General features: G+C 37.8%; 1 long non-coding RNA gene across 1 annotated transcript in view; it reads right to left on the bottom strand.

The window, feature by feature from the left end:
• Positions 1 to 211: 211 nt before the first annotated feature.
• The window catches only part of LOC143576211 (uncharacterized), a 197,022-nt gene continuing 172,242 nt past the window's right edge, over positions 212 to 24,991 (bottom strand). The window contains exon 2 of the long non-coding RNA XR_013142906.1: positions 212 to 380. This is a non-coding gene — a long non-coding RNA (uncharacterized LOC143576211). The remainder of the gene's footprint in view (positions 381 to 24,991) is intronic.

Below are 24,991 nucleotides of genomic sequence, written 5' to 3'. Positions count from 1 at the left end.
GTTACAACTTAATAAGCTTGCAGGCCAGTCTTATCTCCACCCATTACCCACCAGTTGCATAAAGACTCGGACTAAGGTTTTGCTGAGGCTTAGGTTGGGTGCGGAATAGGCATATTTAGTGACTAAGGTGAATGAAACCCAATTTACAAATACACAAACAACTAATCAAAAATAAACAGACTGCTAATTACATAACTGAATAAGAACTGACTTTCTTTTTGGCTTTTTGCTGAATTTTCAATTTGTTTTTTGTGCTTTTTTTGTTTTTGCTTTTTTTTAGCTGATAGACAATACACTGAATCAAATAATTATACAACTCTGACAAACACATATTTACAACTCAACCGAGACATACGTACATTGTGTACTATGCTCAACAACTGACTATATACAACTCGATAACGAACTGGATTTCATCACACAGGGTTAAAATATAATGAAGGCCAAGGCTGAAATGGTGTGTAATGTCTGGTTTAGCAAATAAACAGGAATGAGGTCCAAACGGGCTCCTAGGGGGATAATGTCGGGTAAGGAAATTTATTTAGTAGAGGAAAAGTGTATGTAAAGGTTTTCTAAAGTCCTAATCTCCATACAGGTGGTGGTATTAAGATCTCGATAAGCATGTGACAAGCACGTTCTAACTCTGTAAAACATACTGATTTCCCTCAATCAATGGTGTAAGACATGTTTTATATCTATTATATAATATGTGTATCAAGTATAGGGGGCATCTCACAATATGTCTGGAATAATGGGCTGCCGATATGAAACATGTATACCCGTTCCCTTGACTCGTTATCCTCGCCTAAACGACCCCATTTTCAACCTCTCTTTTGAAAACATTTGTGAATAAGACTATCGAGAAGCTGAAAAACCAACCATGACTAGAAACCTATAACTTGGCATTAATGACAATAATTAACAGTTAACAACTTTGGTTTCCGAACACTCTTCTAGGTACTTTCGGGCTAAAATTTTTTAAATTCCCCCCATCCCCACACTTGAGGTTTTCATTGTCCTCAATGTTAAAATATTTAAACAATTAATGAACATTTAAGGGACGGGGTTGAAATTGACATTTTTAACAATTTAAAAACTTGGGGCTCTAATGTTATGGTTAAATTAAACAATTATACAATTACACTTTTAACATTGAAACTAATAAAAACAAAATAGATTATGAAACTAAAATCACCTGATATCATAGACAATAGTATGGAACAATCGGCTCACGAACTCTTGTAAACACTCGTACACACTCGTCTCAACCAATTACCAAAACTGACAACCGAACCTGCAAAATCTCGAGATGTGTAGAAGCAAACTTCTCACAAGTATAAGACATAAAGAGTTATAAAAATGATTTTCTGTTAAATTTATTAAAACAATTACCGAGTCAAATTAATTAATTTCATAATAAATTTTGTTAAACTAATTAAAATTGTTAAAAGAACTAACTCACTTTCGTAGGAATCACCAATGCATTTAGCGTATGCAACAAGCCCTTTAACCCCCCCGGTAGCCCGGGTGGACGAGTAAGGTCTCGTGAGGGTTTATAGTAAACAACACCCACAAAGTTCCAAACACAACAAAATATACACGTATCTGGATTAACCACAGCAAAAAGAACATGAAAGGACTCCGGATAGCTAAACTGAAGCCTCGTTTTCCAACAAAAACTTTATCGAACACATCAAAATCTCAACTTTTCTCATGAAGTATCCACACACTTAGCTTTTGCTATGATGGTACGCTTAAAATACAATTAGTAATATATAAAAATAAAACAAAATGCAAACTAAAAAAATACAAAATGTACAATTACCACCCTTTTGAAACTTTTATGGCATTCAAGGTAGGCGTCTGGCCCGCTCCCATGCAACCTTCTCATTATAAGCACGCTTTTCTTCAATCTTTGTTTCCAGTCTCCCGATAGGCCAAGATCTGGCCCGAACATCCTCAATCTCCATTCTTGATTATTTTGGTTGGGTGGATGTTTCACTTTCTTCTTCCTTGGTTGGTTACCTTTCTCTTCCACCTTCTCACTCTTTTGTTTCTCAAATCCCTTCTTATCTATCCTGTCAATCACAAAACATTCCTATTTTTTGTGATCCTTGTCCAAGGATACACACTTGTCAACAAGAGGGTTAATAGCACTTTCAAACAATAATAACCGTTTATCACGGTCTCCACACTTGATTCCCAAAACCCCCTTAGCACAATCAATTACCGCATGTGCTGTGTCAAGGAATGGCCTACCCAATGTGACTTGTGGTTGTGTATGATTGACACGTTTAGCGTAGTAAAGTACAAGAAAGTCAACTGGATAGAAAAATTCCTCCACCTGAACCATTACATTAGTCACAATGCCCCGAGGAAGTGTATGAGTTTGGTCCGCCAACACCACGGTGGTGTTTACGCTTTCTAAAGGGCCAAATTCATACTGATCATATAAACTCCCGTGCGTGATACTAAAACATGCTCCAAGATCTATAAGTGCCTGATCAGTTTTAATTCCCCAATTTGAATTGATAAAAGCGGCACTCCCGGGTCTTGGAGTTTACTTGAGGTGGTATTATTCTCCACTTCCTCATCTCTCATGGTGGTCAATTTACCATTTAAACATTTTTCACCTGTGCAATTTTCACAAAAAGACATTTCATATGTTTTGGTTCTGATTCATTTTGGAAAATTGATTCATTTTGACCGACACAATCACTCTCACCACTAACATCTTCCGCCACCCCCTCAACAAACTGTGGTGGTGAATCAAATTCAACACCAGAAATTTCAAAATGAGGTAAAAGAATTACAGCGTTGATGTGCACATTGTTTCCATTCTTGGAGCTTGAGCAGTAATGGTTCGGTTTGACTGTAGTATACTAGTATCGCTCGGGAGTTGACCTGCGCTCTTTTGTAACTTTGCCACGTCTGGAGCAAGCTGACCAATATGCTTTAACATTGTCTCTGACGATTTATCTCGTAACTCGAACTGTTGCTTTGTTTCAGCCTTATGATCAGTCATAACTTTCAACAATGCATCCAACTTTGAGTGTACCGACTCATCCGCATTTCCCTAGGACCCCCTCTGCTGATCCTGATTACCCGATGAATTTCCACCCTGGTTACCGTCTCTGTTATATCCACGTTTCTGATCATACGAACCCTGCTGCTGCTGAAAACCGCCCTGGCGGTAATTACCCTGCGATATGTTCTGGCTCGATCCCTGAACAACTATGTCGACGCGTTCCCGTAACGAAAATTCGGGTGATTTCTCAAGCCCGGGTGATAGGTGTTTGAATTGAACACTTGACCCTTGGAATCCCCGTAAGCGTAGTTAACCTCATCGGGCTCATCCTCCTCATCATCATAAAACTCGATGCATTTTTCTGACTTGTGCCCGAGCTCACCACATTCCTCACACACAGGGAATTTTACTCCAACTTTACCAACCTCTTTCTTTTCACCCTTTCGGTACCTGGCCAGTTCATGTTCTAACTCAGCAATTCTTTCGGATTCACTCATGATTGACTTAACTGATCTTGAGGAAGTATTGTGTCTTCGTATTTCTGCTGTTGCCTCTGCTTTAGAGTCTTCACACATGAATTCCAGAAAATCCCAATCATCTTCCTCTGGTTGTTTCAACAGTTGACCGTTACATGAGGCCTTCAAATGCCTTCTGTCCTCGTATGTCAACCCATCCACAAAACACTTCACCAATTCCCACAATTCAATCTGGTGATGTGGGCATTTTCTGATCATTTCTTTGAATCGGGTGAATGCCTCGTGAAATAATTCGCCCTATAACTGTTAAAAGTGGCGAATTTCCATTCAAGCCTCGCTTGTCTTCGACTGCGAATAATACTCGTTTAAGAATAACTGCTGCATCTTGGCCCAATTCCCGATAATGTGCATCGGTAGTGAGTTAAACCAGTGTTTTGCTTTATCATTTAGGGAAAACTAGAATAACCACAACCGAACCTCATCCTGGTCAAATGTACCATCACCAATCGACCCGCAAATAGCCGAAAAATCAGATAAATGAGAATACGGGTATTCAGAAGCCATCCCGTGAAAGTGTGGAACGATGTTAATATAAGAGGGTTGGGACTTAAAAGTCGGATGTCCCGGCACTCGCTCCTGTGGAACAATCGGGGATGCTCCGTCTGAAATAGTCGGTCCGAACCGACTGTTAACACCATGAACCAGGGCTACAAAATTCCTCCTTCGCCCCTCCGGGATTTATCATACCGCCTCCGGGCTACAAAGTTATGTAATGTTTATGAAGGTTTTTATATTCCACGAATGTTTTTATTAACTCTCATATTTAGAACTATGTGAATGAGTAAATCCAACGTCCTAGTGTGAGGCACCGGTAACGGGTCCTTACAAGTTGGTATCAGAGAAAAGTTCGAGAGATTTAAGCATCCTACATGCTTAGACTCGAACAGAGAATGGGATCAAGTAAGAAAAGGAAGAAGATGCCAGTTCAAGAATGCCATGTGTCACTCAAGCAAGCTAAGTAAAGGTAAAGTGTATGGCTAGATAATAAATGTTAATAATATCTTGATTGCTAAAGAAGGGATATGTTAGGATTATGGATTGGATTTCTTGATTGTTTGATTGTTTAACTGTTTAAGATTAGAGTCAGCACAAATAGACTCATAAAGGGAAGTGTATAGGACACGAAAAGTAACGTAATCAGCTAATCACAACTGGCCACTGTTATTACCTGTTAGCCTTACTATACTTGTACTAAATAGATCCTTGAGTGATGACGTTTGTGTTTTCCCTTTTAGAACACGATGGTTGGAACGGGAGGAAATGTGGGAGCTAGAGGAATTGTGAGAGCTGGAGGTCGCGCTGGATGTCGGGGCAGGCCTCGCCATGTCCGGCGATCTTCAGTTGAAACAACTTTCAACACCGGAAATGAAGGAAGCACAGCTGGAGGAAACCCGAACAACAACGAAGGGGTTCAACTGGATCCCGCAATTCAAGCAGCTATTGTGCAAGCTCTAGCCACTGCTGTGAAGAACCTGACTCCTAAAAGGACTGCTCGAAGCTGTGAAAGAACTGCTGAAGGGGCGGATGGTGATGGTAGGAGAGATGAGGAAGGAGAGAGGGAGGTCTCGAGTGGGGTTAAGTATGTGAAAGTCGATGATAGGAAAAGAGGCCGAGGTGGGTGCAACTATAAGTCCTTCAAGGGATGTGACCCGCCGAAGCTAACTGGTTTGGAAGACGCAATCGCTACCCTTCATTGGATAACCGCCATGGATAAAATTATCCGCATTAGCGAATGTCGACCTAACCAAGCTGTGGTTTATGCTACTCAATCATTCGGTGAAGAAGCAATGTACTGGTGGGAGACGGTTGAACGGAGGAAAAGTCATGAGGAGATTAGGCAATGAAGTGGGAGGATCTGAAAGAGCTGGTGATGAAGAGGTTCTGTGCCGATGCTGAAGTTGAAAAGACGGAGATGAAATTCCTGAATTTGAAGGCCAGTAGAATGACGCATCGTGAGTATACTACTGAATTCAACCGATTGTCTAGGTTGGTGCCTGATATGGTTGACACTGAGGCTAAGAGGATAAAATGCTATGTGAGAGGATTGCCACAAAAGGTTCTCACATTAGTCAGGGCAAATAAACCTGCAACTTTTGACTCTGCTGTCGAACTTGCAGAAGTGGTTTATGATGACCTTTGTGGACGATATGGTGGTGGAGGAAAAGAAGGAGAAGAAATTGGCTACTCCAACTAAGCGGTCTGGTGAGACTATGGCAACAACTAATGAGAGGAAGAATAAGGTTGGAAACACGGATGCATGTAAGAAGTGTGGGCAAGTGCACCTGGGAGAATGCAAGACTGGAACGGACAAGTGCTATAGATGTGGAAAGAGTGGGCATTACTCTCGAGAATGCCATGATCGCCCGAAATGTTTCAAATGCGGTAAAGCTGATCACATGGCTAGGGATTGCAAGGAAACGGAGGCGGTAGATGCAAAAGGGTAAAGACTTAGGAAACTGCAGAGGAGAACACTCGATGAAGGAATAATTGCTTACATAGTAGTTTTACTTCGTTTTAAGTATGATTGCCTAAGAACTTATTTTATGTTAAGGTTTAAAGCTTAAGTTTATCTATGACGTGTAATATATTAAGTTTGGTTATGAAAGATTATTTATGTTATAAGTGTCGTTTAGACAATAGTGTTAAATGATACGAAACAAAGTCCTTGGGAAAGAAAATACGAGACTTGGTGCATCGAGGGCCACATGGACAAGCTACCTCGAATAGCTAAAGCACATGAACACCGCTCGAGGACTGCAAGTCAGAAGTAAGAGGGATAACCCGGAAAGAAAAAAACGATCCAATAAAGTGCGTGAATCTAGGAAGTGTTTCCTTTGCAAGGAATAAGCTAGGTTTTGGGGACGAAACCTCTTTAAGGAGGGAAGACTTGTAACATCTCGGATTTACAAAGAATAATATTTAAATATATTATTTATTTATGGCTTAAAAAAATTATTCGGAGTAATAGAAAAATTAAAATATTAAATAGAGAAAGATTTCGTTAAGTTTTCGTGTGTAAAATAATTAATTAGTATTAAAGAAAGAAAGGATTATGGACTTGGAATAATTAAGGTGGGTTAAAGGGTAATGAGCCTTAGGTCCATGGGCTTTAAGGGATATAAATACCCTCTTAAACCATCCTAAACCCTAATCCTCATTTCCATCTTCCATAATCTTTACACACACTCAAGAACACACACACACACCTCCATTTCCATATATAAGCGCGAGAGAGAAAGGAGATCTGAGACCAAAATCAAGCTAAATATTAGCAGATCATCAACAACAAGCTAGATACAAGATAATCAAGCAACCCGCGACCACACTGAACACATAAAGGTATGTCTTTTACCTTTAAAGTTTACGTTTTTGAGACCGGTTAGTCTTGAAACATGAATCTAGAATGGATCGGCCATAAACGAACCTTAAAGTAACAAACTAGACATTTAAAATGAATGAAACGAACCCAAAAGATGAACGACTCGTTAAAAGAAACCCTAGATCTAGTTTGAACGTTTAAAGCCTAAAGATTCAAACTTTATAAATTCTCGGGTTAAATCTTAGCCAAATGCGGTTAGGGAAGCATCATGAAACGATATAGGGCCATAATAAAAATATATATAAATATACATAAATATCAAATATTGTGTAACATGCTAGTAAAAAAAAAGAATATGAACAGTGGCCGTGATTACACATGTGTATATATGCCATCTCGCATACAATGCACATGTATATGCATATATTCGCATACAATGCACATGCATATGTATCTACTCGCATACAATGCAATTCTCTTACATCTAAGCCATATGCGCGGAACTCGATTACTTTTGACAGTTAACAAAAGCAAATATCGATCACAATTATATACTCGATTACATTCGGCCATCGATCAGAAATATATACTCGCATACATGAGCTATCGATCACAACTAGACACGATCACAATATACATATACTCTCGCATACATTACTTAGATTTATATATATACATACAATCGCATATAATTACCAAGCCATACTTAGAATATATATACACACACAGTCGCATACAAACATGGGTGCTAAAAGTTGACTCACATACAATACGCACAAACTCGATTACACTGAGATTGATTTCATTAACCCGATTACAAAACATGTATGCTCGATCACAAAGTGAAAGACGATTATAATAGGATCGATTTTTAACGAGTTCGCTTACTTAGAACTCGATCACATCATCATCGCTTACATATGGACTCGATCACATTGATATATCGCTCACTGTGGCTAATTCGATTACGAGGTATGATCGATCACTTATTTAAAGTCGCACACATTATGGAGACTCGCTTACTAGTTTAATCCGCATGCAATACTACAACTCGCACACTATAGCTCGATTACACCTAAACTCGATGACAGTGGTATTTGCATGCATGGAGTCGCATACAATACTTAGGTGTATATATATATATACACACTGGCATAGAATCGGGAATCGGTTACTTCCGAGGTCGCTTACAATGATACTCGCTCACAATGGAAGTCGATTACATTGGTTCGCATACACTGTACTCGATTACATTGCACTATAGCCGATTATAACCATATTCGCTTACAATGATAAGTCGCATACATGAACCAGTCAAGCACTTTTGGACACTCGCATACAATACTTAGAAGATATACAAACACTCACATACAACATAATACTTAGTATTATATACACAGCCTAATCACAAATGCAACATATGAGTCGCATACAAGTACTTAGAGTATATACCCGTACACACATACTCGATCACAATGAGTTAGCTTAAAAAATACTCGCATACAAATCCTAGAGCCGATCACCTCGAATTCTCATACATTACGGATCGCATACAATAGACATATACACTCGCATACATTGTGTTCAATTCTTGAACCGATTACATTGCCCTTCGATCACCTTCATACATATTGATTACATTATCGGTCGCAATAAGGAATTCGATTACAACCGTTACTCGAACACATGAAACAGGTCGCTTATAACTTACGCTCGCATACACGGGATATTCGCATACATTGCTAACTCGATTACAGTAGCCTAAACTATAATACATTGTATATACATGTATACAACAGGTGTTACGAATATGTGCATGGTTCACGTACATATGTAATCTGTACGTGCATTCATCGTATGAAGAGACTCGATTACTTCGGGCCGCTCGCATACACTCTACTTCGGTTACCTTAAGCAATTACTCGATTACATTACGAAGATGAGTCGATGTCATAGTGATTCGATTACATTGTAATCGATCTCGTTAAGAACCGAGCGTACATATATATGTAAAGATATACTCCCTTACACATGCATATAAGATTACACTGGAGACCCGCATGCATGGATAACCCGTGTGTCCTATACATACACAATACGCCTATATATGTATACACTTACAAACACACATGGCGGTGTGCAAGAAGGGACGTGAGCTTTAGGGAGAAAAGAATAATAAAATAATTAAATACCTAGCTCGCTAGGGCTAGCAATTAAATATTATAAGAAAGAGAATAGGATAATGTAACATCACGGAAATTTTGAGCCAAAAATGTCACGATTCCAAAGTCAAGGGAACAAATTTACCAAATTCCAAACATCAAGGGCTAAAATGAAAATTCTGGTTTTCCTGACCTATCGCGATACCCGATGGATTAGAAGGGACACCCATCGCGTACCGCGATGGGTTATCTGACAACGAAGGCACGTGGCGTGCCACGTGTCCACACGTGTCACAACGTCCGCCACGTGGCAGCACTTCAGACGCGTGTCGCCACGTGTCAACACGTGGCACAACGCCTGCCACGTGGCGACACGTGGCAGGCCTACTATATGACTGGCCAAGCCTACGTCGCGGTACACGACGGGCTATGCCAAGGGCCGTCGCGTACCGCGACGGGGCCCGGGATCAGCCTATAAATTGAGGCCATCGGCCTTCATTCCAACTCACACCAAAAATCACAACTCTCATCTCTCTCTAGAATATCCTCTCTCTCTCTCTAGAATCACCTCGTAAAACATTCCACAACGACGAACCTCGATTTCCGTGCCATACCTCGATATTCATACCTCCACCCAACGACATTTGCATCAAGAAGGTGATATCATCTCGACGTCCCAATGATCTCTTTCAAAGAGTGTTGGTGCCTCGTAAAGCGTGCCAAGGTGTGAAGTGAAGTGTTAATATCTCGATTTGCGTGCAAGGAAAAGGTGTTGATCAAAAGATAAGGAAATCAAGTGGTGACGGAGTGCTGCTCAAGTATCTAGGGTTTATTAAGCCAAGAAAAGGTAGGCGTGAAGCCGAATAAAATAATAATAAAATATTATATAGGCTTAAAACCTAAGGTCGAGTAAATACTCGATAACTCGATAAACAAAAGAATAAATAACAAAGAAAAGAAAAGAAAGAAAAATAAATATATATTTAAATACATGTGTGAAAATATATAATTCTTTGTTATAAATATTATTTAAGTATAATGAGTATTCTTAAATAATAAAGAAGAAAGATGTACATTTCTTAAAGAAGAAGAAACGTAGGGTTTTATGAATAAGATATGTATAGGTTATCTTATAAAGAAAGATATTTTTAAACTAAAGGTTTAAAAAGAAAAGAAAAGAAATTACTTTATAAATTAAAGGTTTTAAAGTAAATCGAGGTGGCGATTGTAAAACTAAGACTAAAGGTCTTAAGCCAGATTGTATATCCGACTAACAAAAAGTTATACTCGTACTATAGGTGCGAGATAGCAAGGGAAAGACCCACGGACGGTGTTTAAAGCCGATCCCAATTGAAAAGGTGAATACGCCCTAACTTTTACAAAACTTGTTTTCAAACGAGTCAACTTGTTATACGAAAAACTTTACATGAGACTAAGTGTCTCTAAAAACATTGTAAATAAGAGTATAAGCCTAGCCCTCAGGCTGTAGTATACGTTTGTCTGGATCCTTACATATGTGGTAAAATGCGATGGGCACATCGCACCATGCTTGGTCACGACCTCCGGCCACGATGAGCCGGACCTAAGTACGTTCGAGTGAGACTGACCATGTGTATATTTATGGTACCTAAGTAATGTCAAAACACTGCGGTGTTTTGCTGAGGTGACCTAGTGTAGAGACTCAAGTTTATAATGATGTTGTTTTAACTTAGTTATTCCTAAGCCAAGATGGGCCGAGACTTACGTGGTCTCGAGGGGTAATTGAGTAATGAAAATATTTTAGCGTCAGCATATTCACCAGCATTCGTTGCTGACATATTTTCTAATATTTTGCAGGTAACCAAGATTAGATCTTGAAGGACGAAGGGCTCAAGAATCCGATGGCTCGGATATTTTGTTTAAATATTAAATGTTTTTGTAAACTTATAAACAAGTAACCTAAACGAGACTTTTGACTCGTCTTTTGTGTTGTAAATATTTATAATCTAAATTCACATGTTTTTATAAGACTTCCGCATTAACCCACTACTCTGATTTATTTACAAATGTGGTACCAACTACTGATCACACTCCTAGGCCTAAGATGGGGGTGTGACAGATAATAATAAAATGATGGAAAATCCTATAATCAAATACCTCAGGGTTTCGGGAGCAAAATAATCCAAGTTAAATGTAATCTAATACAGGGCCAATAGATTATACCAGACTTAGCCTTTTTGGACTAAAATACAAATAGGACAAGTATTGATATGTGTAACTTATATACAGTTAGCAGATCTCAGCTAAAGAAAGGAATAGCGGTTAACGGAGAAAGAAACAGGATCCAGGTGAGTTTCTAGCCCCACTTCCTTTTTATGTTTTCGGGGATGTGTGCATACTTGATGTGAATTTTTAATACAACCATATGTGATATAAGTGAAAGGTAAGAACGAGTGCTTGTCGGTACGTGAACAATCTTCGGATATTGCGCGTATCGACAAGGAGTATGATTGTTAAATGAATGATGTGAAGAACTCTTAGTATGTTCTTATGTTACGATGTAATTATTGTATATGCAAATTAAGTGTATGCAGGTACAGGAATGTCAAATGAGTTCTACGTCTGACATAGTAAGTTAGGATGACAAATCCCTCTAACTTCCGTTGGAAATAGACTTGGCATGTAATGGCGTAGTTAAGGACTGTGGGCCTTATACGTGTTATAGATGATAGATGAGAACGTAGTTAAGGACTGTGGACCTTATACGTACTTCAGATAGGGGCCAACATAGGAAAGGACTACGAACCTTATACGTGATGTAATTGTATTTTGGTAGCATAGGGGAGGACTGTGGACTTCGTACGTGCTATGAACTACGTTGCAACATAGGGAAGGACTGTGGACCTTGTACGTGTTGTGGATGTAGGATGGTATAGGGAAGGACTGCGGACCTTGCACGTACCATAAGTGGTGAACACAGGTAAGGACTGCGGACCTTTTTCGTGTTCACGACCATGAGTATAGGTATAGACGACAGACTATGAACATACTCTCGGTGGACTGAGGTAAGTGATGGTATGTATGTATGATAGAGTGGTAACTGGTTTAGTGTGGATATGTATATGCGGATATGTATGTATGTATGATATGTGTATGTATTGTATGTTGCCTGATTAACTGGAACTCACTCAGCGTAGCTGACTTTTAGTATGCACGCAGGTAAGTAGAATGAGGTAGCTGGCTTGAGCGGGCACATGGTGGACGAATAAGAGGCTGGCATCGGAAGACTCAAGGCATTTATCATTTTATGTTTAATTACTTAGTTTTGAAAGACAAGGATGTTTGTTAAGACAAGTTATGTAATGTTTATGAAAGTTTTTATATTCAGCGAATGTTTTTATTAACTCTCATATTTAGAACTTTGTGAATGAGTAAATCCAACGTCCAAGTGTGAGGCACTGGTAACGGGTCCTTACACACACTATTAAGTAAATTAGCTAAAACGAAATGTTGCCGAGTGTTTGAAACTTTTATTGTAGAAACTGCTACTGATACCCTGGTTAAAATAATGAAAATGGTTAAGAACTGTAAGATAGAGTTAGAGGGACACGAGTTCCCTATTACTTTATACGTTATGACCTTAGGAGGATTCGATGTGGTTTTGGGATGGATTGGTTGTCTGAGTATGAAGCTCATATAGTTTGTAAGAGTAGGATAATAAGGTTAAAATCCTTGGATGGTAGTGCGGTGATCTTTTATGGTGATAAGGAAAGTTCTGGGCTTAATGTCATTTCGATGATAAAAGCCGAGGGTTTGTTAAGGCGATGGTGCGGTGCCTACCTGGCGTATGTTGTCAACGCTACGACCGAGGTGAAATAAATGAAAGATGTTCCTATTGTGTGTGACTACCCAGAAGTATTCCCTGAGGATCTTCCGGGGTTGCCACCGGAGCGAGAGATAGAATTCCAGATAGATTTAATACCAGGAGCCCAGCCCATCGCGAAAGCACCTTACCCTTTAGCGCCATCCGAGATGAAAGAATTGATGTCCCAACTGCAGGAACTCCTCGACAAGGGTTTCATTAGACCAAGTGTTTCCCCGTTAGGCGCACCGGTGTTGTTCGTGAAGAAGGAGGATGGAAGTATGAGAATGTGCATAGACTATCGCTAGTTGAACAAGCTTACGGTAAAGAATAGATATCCTTTGCCAAGGATTGATCACCTGTTTGACCAACTGCAAGGTTCGAGTTGGTTCTCCCGAATAGATCTCAGAACAGGCTATCATCAGCTAAAGGTGAAAGAGGCAGACATCCCTAAAACAGCGTTTCAGATGCAGTATGGACATTATGAGTTCCTCGTGATGTCATTCGGTCTAGCAAATGCTCCTGCAGCATTTATGGACATGATGAATAGGGTGTGTCGGCCGATGTTGGATAAGTCAATATCATCTTCAATGATGATATATTAATTTATTCAAAGAATGAGTCTGATCATGTTAAGCATCTAAGAGAAGTGTTAGAGAAGTTGAAGGAAGAGAAGTTGTATGCTAAGTTTTCAAAATGCGCATTTTGGTTGCGGGAAGTGCAATTTCTAGGTCACGTGATTAATCCTGAAGGGATTACTGTGGACCCAGCTAAGATTGAAGCAATAACTAGTTGGAAGACTCCACAGAATCCGACTGATATACGAAGCTTCCTAGGGTTAGCTGGCTATTATAAAAGTTTCATCGAAGGTTTCTCCAAGATTGCCGCACCGTTGACCGGTATGACCCGAAAGTCGATAGTATTCAGTTGGGTTAAGTTTCAAGAAGAGGCTTTTCAGGAGTTAAAAAAGAGACTCACGCAAGCTCCAATCCTTGCTTTACCTGATGGTGGCGAGGACTTGGTTGTTTGTACTGATGCTTCGCATCGTGGGTTAGGTTGCGTGTTGATGCAACGAGGAAAGGTGATAGCTTATGCGTTCAGACAGTTGAAGGTTCATGAGAGCACTTATCCAACGCATGATCTAGAACTAGCAGCAGTAGTGCATGCTCTCAAGATATGGAGACATTATCTGTATGGTACTAAGTGTACCATTTACATGGATCATAAGAGCTTAAAGTACTTCTTCGGGCAGAAAGAGTTGAACATGAGGTAGAGAAGATGGTTAGATTTGATAAAGGATTACGACTGTGATATTAAGTACTACCCTGGTAAAGCTAATGTGGTCGTCGATGCGCTAAGCCGTAAGAATGAGGAAGTCATTGCGACAATGAAGTTGTACCAGTTGATTATGAATTCAAGGCTATTTGAGGAAATCATCAAAGTACAGTCAGAAGTGCTGGTAGATGAAGGGATAGTGAAGAAAGAAAGGATATTCGGTCAGTAAGACGAATTGATAGAAAACACGCATGGTGTTAAGACTAGGTTTGACCGTATGTGGATTCCACGTCATGGAAATCTTAGACGTCGAGTCTTAGATGAAGCTCATAAGTCAAGGTATTCAATTCATCCAGGAACTACTAAGATGTACCAAGATTTGAAAAGAGATTACTGGTGGCCAGGAATGAAGAATGATGTAATAGATTATGTCGGTAAGTGCTTAACTTGTTTAGAAGTAAAAGCAGAGCACCAGAAACCTTATGGGAAGATGCAACCGCTAGAGATACTAGAATGGAAATGGGAACACATCACCATGGATTTCATAACTAAGCTACGTCGTACAGCTAAGCATCATGATACCGTATGGGTGATTGTGGAATGTTTGACCAAGAGTGCTCACTTTCTGCCTATACGAGAGGCTATCTCGTCAGAAACGTTAGCAAGTTTGTTCATTAAAGAGATTGTGTCTAAACATGGAGTGCCACTGTCGATTGTGTCTGATACAGATACTAGATTCACTTCGAGATTCTGGAAGAAGTTCCATGAAGCTATGGGAACGAGATTGAACATCAGTACGGCGTATCATCCTCAAACAGATGGACAGTCTGAAAGGGCGATCCAAACCCTTGAGGATATGCTACATGCTTGTGTCTTAGACTTTGGAGGAAGTTGGGATGATCATCTGCATCTGGCAGAGTTCTCCTATTACAACAGCTACCATTCAAGTATTAGTATGCCACCATTTGAGATGCTTTACGGTAGACGATGTAGAACCCCAGTATGTTGGGGGAGATTGGTCAGAAAGAGAGGGGAAGTTTAGAAGTTGTGCAGGAAACTTCTTCAAAGTTCGATCAAATCAAAGCAAGAATGAAAGCTGCTCAAGACAGACAGAATCAAAGAAAAGTTCGATCAGATCAAAGCAATAGGCGGCGACGATCGATTGAGTTTAACGTTGGTGACAATGTGATGCTCAAGGTCTTGCCTTGGAAAGGAATTATCCATTTTAGAAAGAGAGGGAAGTTGAGTCCGAGGTACATTGGACCGTTTAAGATTATAGATCGTGTGGGTGAAGTGGCTTATAAGCTGGATTTGCCCGAAGAGTTAGAAGGAATTCATTCAACCTTCCATGTTTCTCACCTGAGGAAATGTATGGTAGAATACTCGTCTCATGTGCCATTAATGGACATTGAAGTTGATGAACAGTTGAACTACATTGAGCAACCGATCGAGATAGTTGACCGCAAGGAAAAGCAACTTCGTCATAAGGTTATAACCCAAGTGAAAGTGATATGGAAGCATCGCAAGGGTTCAGATGCTACTTGGGAAGTTGAAGAAGAGATGCGCAAGTTTTACCCATAATTGTTTCAGTAGTAGTTAGGATTCGGGGACGAAACCTCTTTAAGGAGGGAAGACTTGCAAAATGCCATTTTCTCGTTTCGGTTAGTAAATAAAATATGAGTTATTACGAGTTGGGCTTGTGTTGGGTTAAATAGATATGAGTTATGGACTTGGGTTAAAATGGAAAGAAATAAAGACCATGGGCTTAAGCCCATGACCCATCATATATAAACAATAATTAACCCTTAATCCATTCATTTACACATATTCCATACACCATCCAAAACACACACTTAAGCTCTCTCTCTAGTTTCTTCCTTTCTCTAAACCGAAACCAAGAAGGAGAAGCAATACCGAGCTGAGGTAATGATAGTATGATATTGTATGGACCCAAATCCGTTAGATTTAGTCGCGAAACGACGAGCAGGCACCTTTAAACCGTTGAAGTCACGAGATCTGGGTGGAATCGGGTATGAACCGAGAAAAAGATGAGCCTAGGGATCACCCTAGCTCAGATCTGGATTGGACGGGACGAAAATCGGTGAAAAACGGTGAATATGGGGTAAAATACGCTTTCCCGGCCACCGCCCATTTTTCCGGTACGGCGGCGCCGGAAAGGCGGCGTACGAGGAATAAGATGTCAGAGAATGTTTCTGATATTCTCTGACCTAACCTTAATTCGTTAAAGGAGGTTTAACGAACTAGCCCTAATTCGTATGCTAATTCGTTAAAGAAAGAATGACGAACCAGCCTTAGTTCGTATCCAATTTCGTTAAGGAAAAGATAACGAATTAACCCCAATTCGTTATGCCCATTCGTTAAGAAGAGATAGCGAAGTAGAAGCAGTTCGTTAAGTAATTCGTTACAAAGGGGTCATTCGTTATACAGGCCAATTCGTTATAAGGGTCAGTTCGCTATGAATGCGAGTTCGTTATAAAAGACCCGTTATAAAATCCTCATTTGTTAAGAACTGAATAACGAATTAGAAATTTAGAGCTGGATAATGAATTAGACTATGAAAGAATGATAGAAAGGTCCCTGGACTTATAATAAAATGGATTAATTACAAAGAAGCCCTTGAACTTTTTGAGTTAGCAAATAAAGTAATAAATTAGAATTCTAATGAAAAATGTGTTAAGACAGTTAATGGAAATAAAATTTTTCCAAGCTGACCTGGCAGCTCCCCAGCCAGGGGCTCTGCCCCTTGGACCCTGCTAGGGGCTGCCGCCCCTAGAACCCCGCTGCCAGGGGCGCTGCCCCCGGACCCCCGTTCGTTGAAGGTAATAATTAAACTAGAAACATGATATGGGTATAAATAGTTAATTGGTACGTTTAATTGTTATAAAGTTAATCGCGCACAACTCAAGAAAGGAATAACCATTAACGGTGAACGTAACCGAGTTCAGATGAGTTTCTAGCCCCATTCCATGTCATGTTTTCGGGGATGTGTGCATACTCGATGTGATTAGTTAATACACTTACCCTAAGTGGTAAGTGTATGCCTCATATGATTATTGTATGAATGAATGTTTATGGTGCGTGAATGATTTTCGGATATTGCATGTACCGCCAGGTGATAGTTTTGATGATATGTTTGTTGTATATGATGAATGAATGATGTATGTACGTACGAGACTTATAAATATATATATATATATATATATATATATATATATATATATATAGAAAGGTATGGCATAATAGTAGGGAAGAAAGGGAGACCGGGCCCTAACAATATCCGAGGATGGAAGGTACCGGACCCTAATAATATCCGAGGATGAAGGGTACCGGACCCTAATAATATATGAGAAAGAAGGGAGACCGGACCCTAATAATATCCGAGGATGGAGGGTACCGGACCCTAATATTATCCAAGGTACGTAGCGCGAAATGCTCTTTATGATGTAAGGTTAGTTATGAATGTATATGACAGAATGATGAACAGGTTAAGTATGTAATGCGTACCTTCGTGCACGTGTATGTGTATGTAAAGTAGGTTATTTGATTAACTAGAACTCACTCAGCGTAGCTGAATTTTAGTATGCACGCAGGTTAACAGATTGAGACAACTGGTTTGAGCGGTACACATGGCAAGATCGAAGAGGCTGGCATCTGAAGATTTTTCGTCATGTTTTTGATATTATCGTTTATGTTATGTTTTAAAAGACAAGTTAAGAATGTTTGTAATGAATGGTTGACTATTATTATTATTCCGCGAAAGTTTTAATTAACTTTAATATTTGGAACTGTGTTTATGAGTAAATCTAACGTCAAAAGTGAGGCACCGGTAACGGGGCCTTACACCTCCCCAAGTTAATTACTTGTAATCTGGTTTTGTTGCATAAATCGTTCTTCTGATCAATATTCCTTAGTAACATTATTGGCACACCAACTTTTAGAACCAATATATGATTAGGCATACCAGTCATCTTTAAACTATTTAGAAAATCCGGTGAGTGTAATGCTGGATCGAAACCAGGACCAACAGTATCAGACTTGTCTGTACTATCAAAACTGTGATATTCAACTTCTTCTCCGAGAAACAAAGACAAAATCTGTCATTAATGTCTTGGACAACCTCATTTAAAGGTGCAAGTATGACCATTTCTTGAAAATATGATATATCATTAAAATTTTCCAATAATGCTGGACATACAAAATCAATCAGATCAGAAATAGGATCGGATGAATCACCAATTAAAATATCATCTGGTATATCTATAATGACGTTGTTGTATTTATAAGTAATGGAATGAAAATGTTGTATTTATAAATAAATGATAATTTTACATGAATAATAAGACATCATAACTTATTTGAATAAAATACAAAAACATACAAAGATTAACAAAGATAAATGAAAAATTAAAATATTATAACTTATATCATGAGTACAATAATAAGCAAACAAAGGAAATTAGTCTCCAAATCAACAAAACAATTTTACAATGTCGATTCGAGAAAACATCTATCTAAATATTGATTCAAAAGATGAACTTTATCTAAGACATTTATTACACATCAATAAGCGCAATGTTTATTACTCTAAGATAGCACCCGTATTTATTTACACATCAATTTATATATTTGTTGCACATTAATGTTAAAAGATGAACAAATCTAAGACATTTCTTTTTATAACTATATTTTAAAATTATGTTACAAAACAAATTGTTATGACGATCTAATACCTAAATTTAGTCTTTCATAATACTATAATTAATTGATATTCAAAATAAAGTCTTAATCAATATTCAATAACATAATAATTTCCATTCAAGTATAGTTGACACATAGTTGAATCCTAATATATATCATTTAGGAAATTAGGCAAAGCTTTCTCATCCATTTTTTTTTATAACTCATTTATGGATAAATTATGTTAAATACTTATTGAATACATATAATAATAACAATAATCTAATATTGTTAAATAGATTGTGCTCTTTAGCTTCTATGCTTCTTTCATTGTCTATCCTTTTAACCCGTTTTCTTTGTAGCTGTATTTTTTTACCCATTTAGACAAATTGCATCTACTCGGGAGATTAAACTTTTCGCCATATTTTTTACATCCTAATTTGGTGGTGATGAAAATAGAAATTTAATTTTGTTAAAACTTAAACATAGAAATAATCAAAAAATATTTTTTTCATTATGGGAATAATATGAATAAACTAAGGACACGTTTCATGTTCACTAATGGTTATTTTACGGAGAAAATTGTATAAATTAAGAAGAAAACGTGTTTTATTTTTAACAACCACTATTTGTTTGACAATTATGTTAAAATCATTTTATGCCTTATTTTTAGGTGTTTAAACATATAAGATTTAATGTAAATTAATGGTTGTCAACTTAAGAATTGATTTGAAGTCAAAAGAAAAGTATTATCCTTTTGTACAATAAACACAATGATTAAAATACGAATTAAAACATAAATTAGTAGTTGTATATGAATATGGCTGAGGACTGTTAAAGAAACTTTATAATTAATTTATTCAAACGAATATTAGTTAAAAGTTAAAAATAATTTTTATTTCTGGTTAGGAATAAGGTATTGATATATTTTGACACCATAATTAAAAGTGTATAAATTACTAAGTAAATAATTAATTAATACGAATCAATTAGTAATTGTATTTAATATAACGATAATTTTGGTAATACGATTATTATTGATATACAATGAGGATTGATTTTTGACCCTATAATGGTTTTTTATTTTATAAAATTTTGTAACAATAGAAAGTGAGTTAGTTTGATAATAATGATGGAATAACAAAATGCTTAAGGTGCAGAAATTCAGGAGGTCAATTGATGTTATTTTTAGGCATATGCATCTTAACATTTAGACATAATTATAAAATTGTCAAATAAAAAAATGTAAACTTTTCTAATATTGAAAATTATCAATAATCTTTTACATGTCAATGAGAATTGTTGAAATAATGTTTGCTAAGTTTGAGATACGACTACAAATAGATTATATTGCTAGAATTTGACAAATTATAATTGTAGTGTTTGTTAATAAGATTTGGAATGAAGAAAAAACTAAATGCTTTTTATATGAACATAAACAAATAATTATATAAAAACTGTAATCAATAAATATACAAATTATTATAAAAGAATTTTTTTTTAACTTTTGTATAAGAAACATTCAATAACTTTTTTTGTTAGATCTATTAAATCCAATGCAGGAGTTCACTTTTATGAATACAAAAAATTCTTAGTAAACTTCAAAAAAATATTTAGTACAGTTGTATTGTAGTAAATAATTTCAACATAATTAAATTTAATATCAAATTCGTTAATTCGTAAACTTTTGACATTAACCATAAATTGAAGGTATTATACAAAAACCGAATTAAATAAATGTACATTTTATTATATATTTTATTTTTGATATTAGGAATAAATATATTAATAGATTTAGTTGAAATTGACATTAAAATCATAATAACTTGAAATACTTAGAAATGTTTATTAAAAATATATATTATTTATTTTAGGCATTAATATTGAATACTTATGAAATTGTCAAATTCGTTAAATTTCGGTTTTTGAATAACTGGTGAAAGTCAAACTATATAACACGTTTTTGTAAACTTCATATAAATAGTGAAAATCCAAATTTTAATGGTGAAAATCGGTTTCTAAAATATCATATTAATTGTGTATTATTTATGTAAGGCCCCGTTGCCGGTGCCCTACTTTGGACGTTGGATTTACTCATAAACATAGCTCTAAACATCAGAGTTAATTAAACCATTTCGCGGAATATAAAAACTTTCATAAAACATTTCATAACAAACCATAACTTGTCTTAAAACATCATCTCGTCTTTCATAATAAACAAAACATTAAACTAATCGTCTTGAGTATTCCGATGCCAGCCTCTTATTCAATGCCACGTGTCCCCTCAAGCGAGCTGCCTCATTCTACTCACATGCGTGCTTACTAAAAGTCAGCTACGCTGAGTGAGTTCTAGTTAATAACATATCATATAATACATTCACTTACCTTCAATCATGCATCCGAAGATATATAATAATTAATTTGTCATCTTACTTTCATTACATAATCCATACATACATTCATGCTTTATTACTTTCATACTATATAATTACTGTCCACTCTATCTCATATATTATTAGGGTCTGGTCCCTCTTTTCTTTGTCTATCTAAGATATTTTAGGGTCTAATCCGTTTCTTGTCTATCTCAAATATTATTAGGGTCTGGTCCCTCTTTCTTCATCTTCGTACATACCGTCTATACATACCCATAACATGCATACTTTCTTTAATCATTCATACATACTCATATATTGTACATATATCTATCATACACATTCATCTATCATAAACGTACTTCCCTTGTTAGCATGTGCAATATCCGAAGATCGTTCACATACTGACAAGCTTTCATTCACATTTAAGATATGCATATATAACATATAAACCATATAAGACATACACTTACCAGTTAAGGTAAGTGTATTAACTATCACATCGAGTATGTACACATCCCCGAAAACATAACAAGGAAATGGGGTTAGAAACTCACCTGAATGCGGTTACGTTCACCGTTTATCGTTATTCCCTTCTTGAGCTGTGCACGACTAACTGTTTAACAATTACATGTATCAATGAACTATTACTACTCATGTCGTATTTATATCTTTATATAACCCACAATGAACGGGGGTCCGGGGGCAGCGCCCCTAGCAGCGGGGTCTAGGGGCGGAAGCCCCTAGCAGGGTCCAAGGGGCAGAGCCCCTGGCTGGGGTCGAGGTCTAGTACTGGGTTACTGGGTTACTTTTACTTAGCATTTTTCATTAGGATTTTATTATTTTATTTCCATTAACTGTCTTAACGTATTTTTCATTAGGATTTTAAGTTATTATTTTATTCACCTACTCATTCGTTAGCCCGATTCGTGGTCTAGTATTGGGTTACTTTTATTTAGCATTTCTAGCGAACTTAACAGTAAGCGCAGTTAAACCTTAAGCGAACTAAGCATTAGCGAACATAACCTTGGCGAAGTTAAACATTCAGCGAACTTAAGTAAGCGAACTTGTAATAGGCGAAGTTCACAGTAGGCGAACTTGCTCAGCGACGAACTTATTCGTTTAAGCAAACCTGTCAGACTGGCGAACTTGCTATGCTTAGCGAACCTGCTGGGCGAACTTGCTGTGGGCGAAGTTACCCAGCAGCAGCTACGGCTCATCCCAAAACCTCTATAATCAGTCCGTTTTCAATGTGTAATATATTGATAAGATGTTAATAGTTCTCGCAAACATTCTCGTAGCCATTTTTGTACAAAACACGACCCGAAAGTGCGTAAAGTTTGGACCTTTAGATTAAAACGTTCAATACTAGGTTGTAGAGTTTATTTTTAAACGAGCCAAAGCAGCCGTAAGATCGTTAAGTTCGTCTCTAACCTCAAGTTTACAACTTTACGTTCCATTTACACCCGATCTAATCTCGTTCTAAGTCTCAAGGTTAAACGTTAATAAAAACGTAAACTTTAAGGTAAAAGACATACCTTTAGTGCTCGTTTGGGTCTCGTTTAGCTTGGTTATGAACTCTCAATCTTGTATATAGCTCGAGTAATAACGATCTAATCCCAACTAGTGTTCGTTTGGACTCGGATCTCGCTCTCTCTCTCTCTCTCTCGGCGGCCGTATGTGGAGTAGTTTATGTGTGTGTTTTTGAGTGTGTAGAGATTAGGATGGAAAGAATGAGGATTTAGGGTTTTAGGATGGTTTAAGAGGGTATTTATGCCTCTTGAAGCCCATGGACCTAAAGCCCATTACCATTTAACCCACCTTAATTAATCTAAGTCCATGATCCGTTCTTTACTCGATATTAATTAATTAATAACGCGAAATCACTAAACGTAACTTTCCTTATTTAACATTATAATATTTAGGATGTTACAAGTCTTCCCTCCATATAGTGGTTTCGTCCCCGAAACCTAACTATCTACTTAAACATATTAGGGTAGAACTTGCGCATCTCATCCTCAGCTTTACAAGTAGCATCAGATCCTTTGCGATGTTTCCAAATCACTTTCACCAAAGGTATAACCTTATGACGAAGCTGCTTCTCCTTGCGATCAACAATCTCTATCGGTTGCTCGATGTAGTTCAGCTGTTCATCAACCTCGATGTCCATTAATGGCACGTGAGACGTGTCATCAGCCAGACACTTCCTCAGATGAGAAACATGGAAGGTTGCATGAATTCCTTCTAACTCATCGGGTAAATCCAACTTATAAGCTACTTCACCCACACGATCTAAGATTTTAAACGGTCCAATGTACCTCGGACTCAACTTCCCTCTCTTTCTAAAATGAATAATTCCCTTCCAAGGTTAGACTTTGAGCATCACATTGTCACCAATGTTAAACTCGATCGGTCGTCGCGGCTTATCAGCATACGACTTCTATCTGTCTTGAGCAGCTTTCATCCTAGCCTTAATCTGATCGAACTTTGAAGACGTTTCTTGAACAACTTCTTAGCTTCCCATTTCTTTTTAGCCAATCTCCCCCCAACACACGGGAGTTCTACATCGTCTACCATAAAGCATCTCAAACGGTGGCATACCAATACTTGAATGGTAGTTGTTGTTATAGGAGAACTCTGCTAGATGCAGATGATCATCCCAACTTCCACCAAAGTCTAAGACACAAGCACGTAGCATATCCTCAAGGGTTTGGATCGTCCTTTCAGACTGTCCATCTGTTTGAGGATGATACGCCGTACTGATGTTCAATCTCGTCTCCATAGATTCATGGAACTTCTTCCAAAACCTTGAAGTAAACCGAGTATCCCTATCAGATACGATCGATAACGGTACTCCATGTTTTGACACAACCTCTTTAATGAACAAATTTGCTAACGTTTCTGACGAGATGGCCTCTCGTATAGGCAAAAAATGAGCACTTTTGGTCAAACGGTCCACAATCACCCAGATGGTATCATGATGCTTAGCTGTACGGGGTAGCTTAGTTATGAAATCCATAGTGATGTGTTCCCATTTCCATTCAGGTATCTCAAGCGGTTGCATATTTCCATAAGGCTTCTGGTGCTCTGCTTTGACTTGTAAACAAGTTAAGCACTTCTGGTCCACAATCACCCATATGGTATCATGATGCTTAGCTGTACGGGGTAGCTTAACACCATGAGTGTTTTCCATCAGCTCATCTTGTTGACCGGAAATCCTTTCCTTCTTCACTAGACATTCATCCACCAAAACTTCTGACTGCACCTTGATGATCTCTTCAAAAAGACTTGAGTTCATAATCAACGGGTATGACTTCACTGTTTCCAGGACTTCCTCGTTCTTACGACTTAGCGTGTCGGCGACTACATTAGCTTTACCAGGGTAATACTTAATATCGCAGTCATAATCCTTTATCAACTCTAACCATCTCCTCTGCCTCATGTTTAGCTCTTTCTACTCGAAGAAGTACTTTAAACTTTTATAATCTGTGTAAATAGTACACTTAGTACCATACAGATAATGTCTCCATATCTTGAGAGCATGCACTACTGCTGCTAGTTCTAGATCATGCGTTGGATAAGTGCTCTCATGAACCTTCAACTGTCTGGACGCATAAGCTATCACCTTTCCTCGTTGCATCAACACGCAACCTAACCCACGATGCGAAGCATCAGTACAAACAACCAAGTCCTCGCCACCATCGGGTAAAGCAAGGATTGGAGCTTGCGTGAGTCTCTTCTTTAACTCATGAAAAGCCTC

This window comes from Bidens hawaiensis, unplaced genomic scaffold, assembly GCF_021521415.1.
Source record: "Bidens hawaiensis isolate Kalapana, Puna unplaced genomic scaffold, B.hawaiensis_p1.1 tig00028025_1, whole genome shotgun sequence".
NCBI classification, from domain to species: domain Eukaryota; kingdom Viridiplantae; phylum Streptophyta; class Magnoliopsida; order Asterales; family Asteraceae; genus Bidens; species Bidens hawaiensis.
Note: the sequence above shows the minus strand (reverse complement) of the source record. Positions and strands in the feature narration are given on the sequence as shown.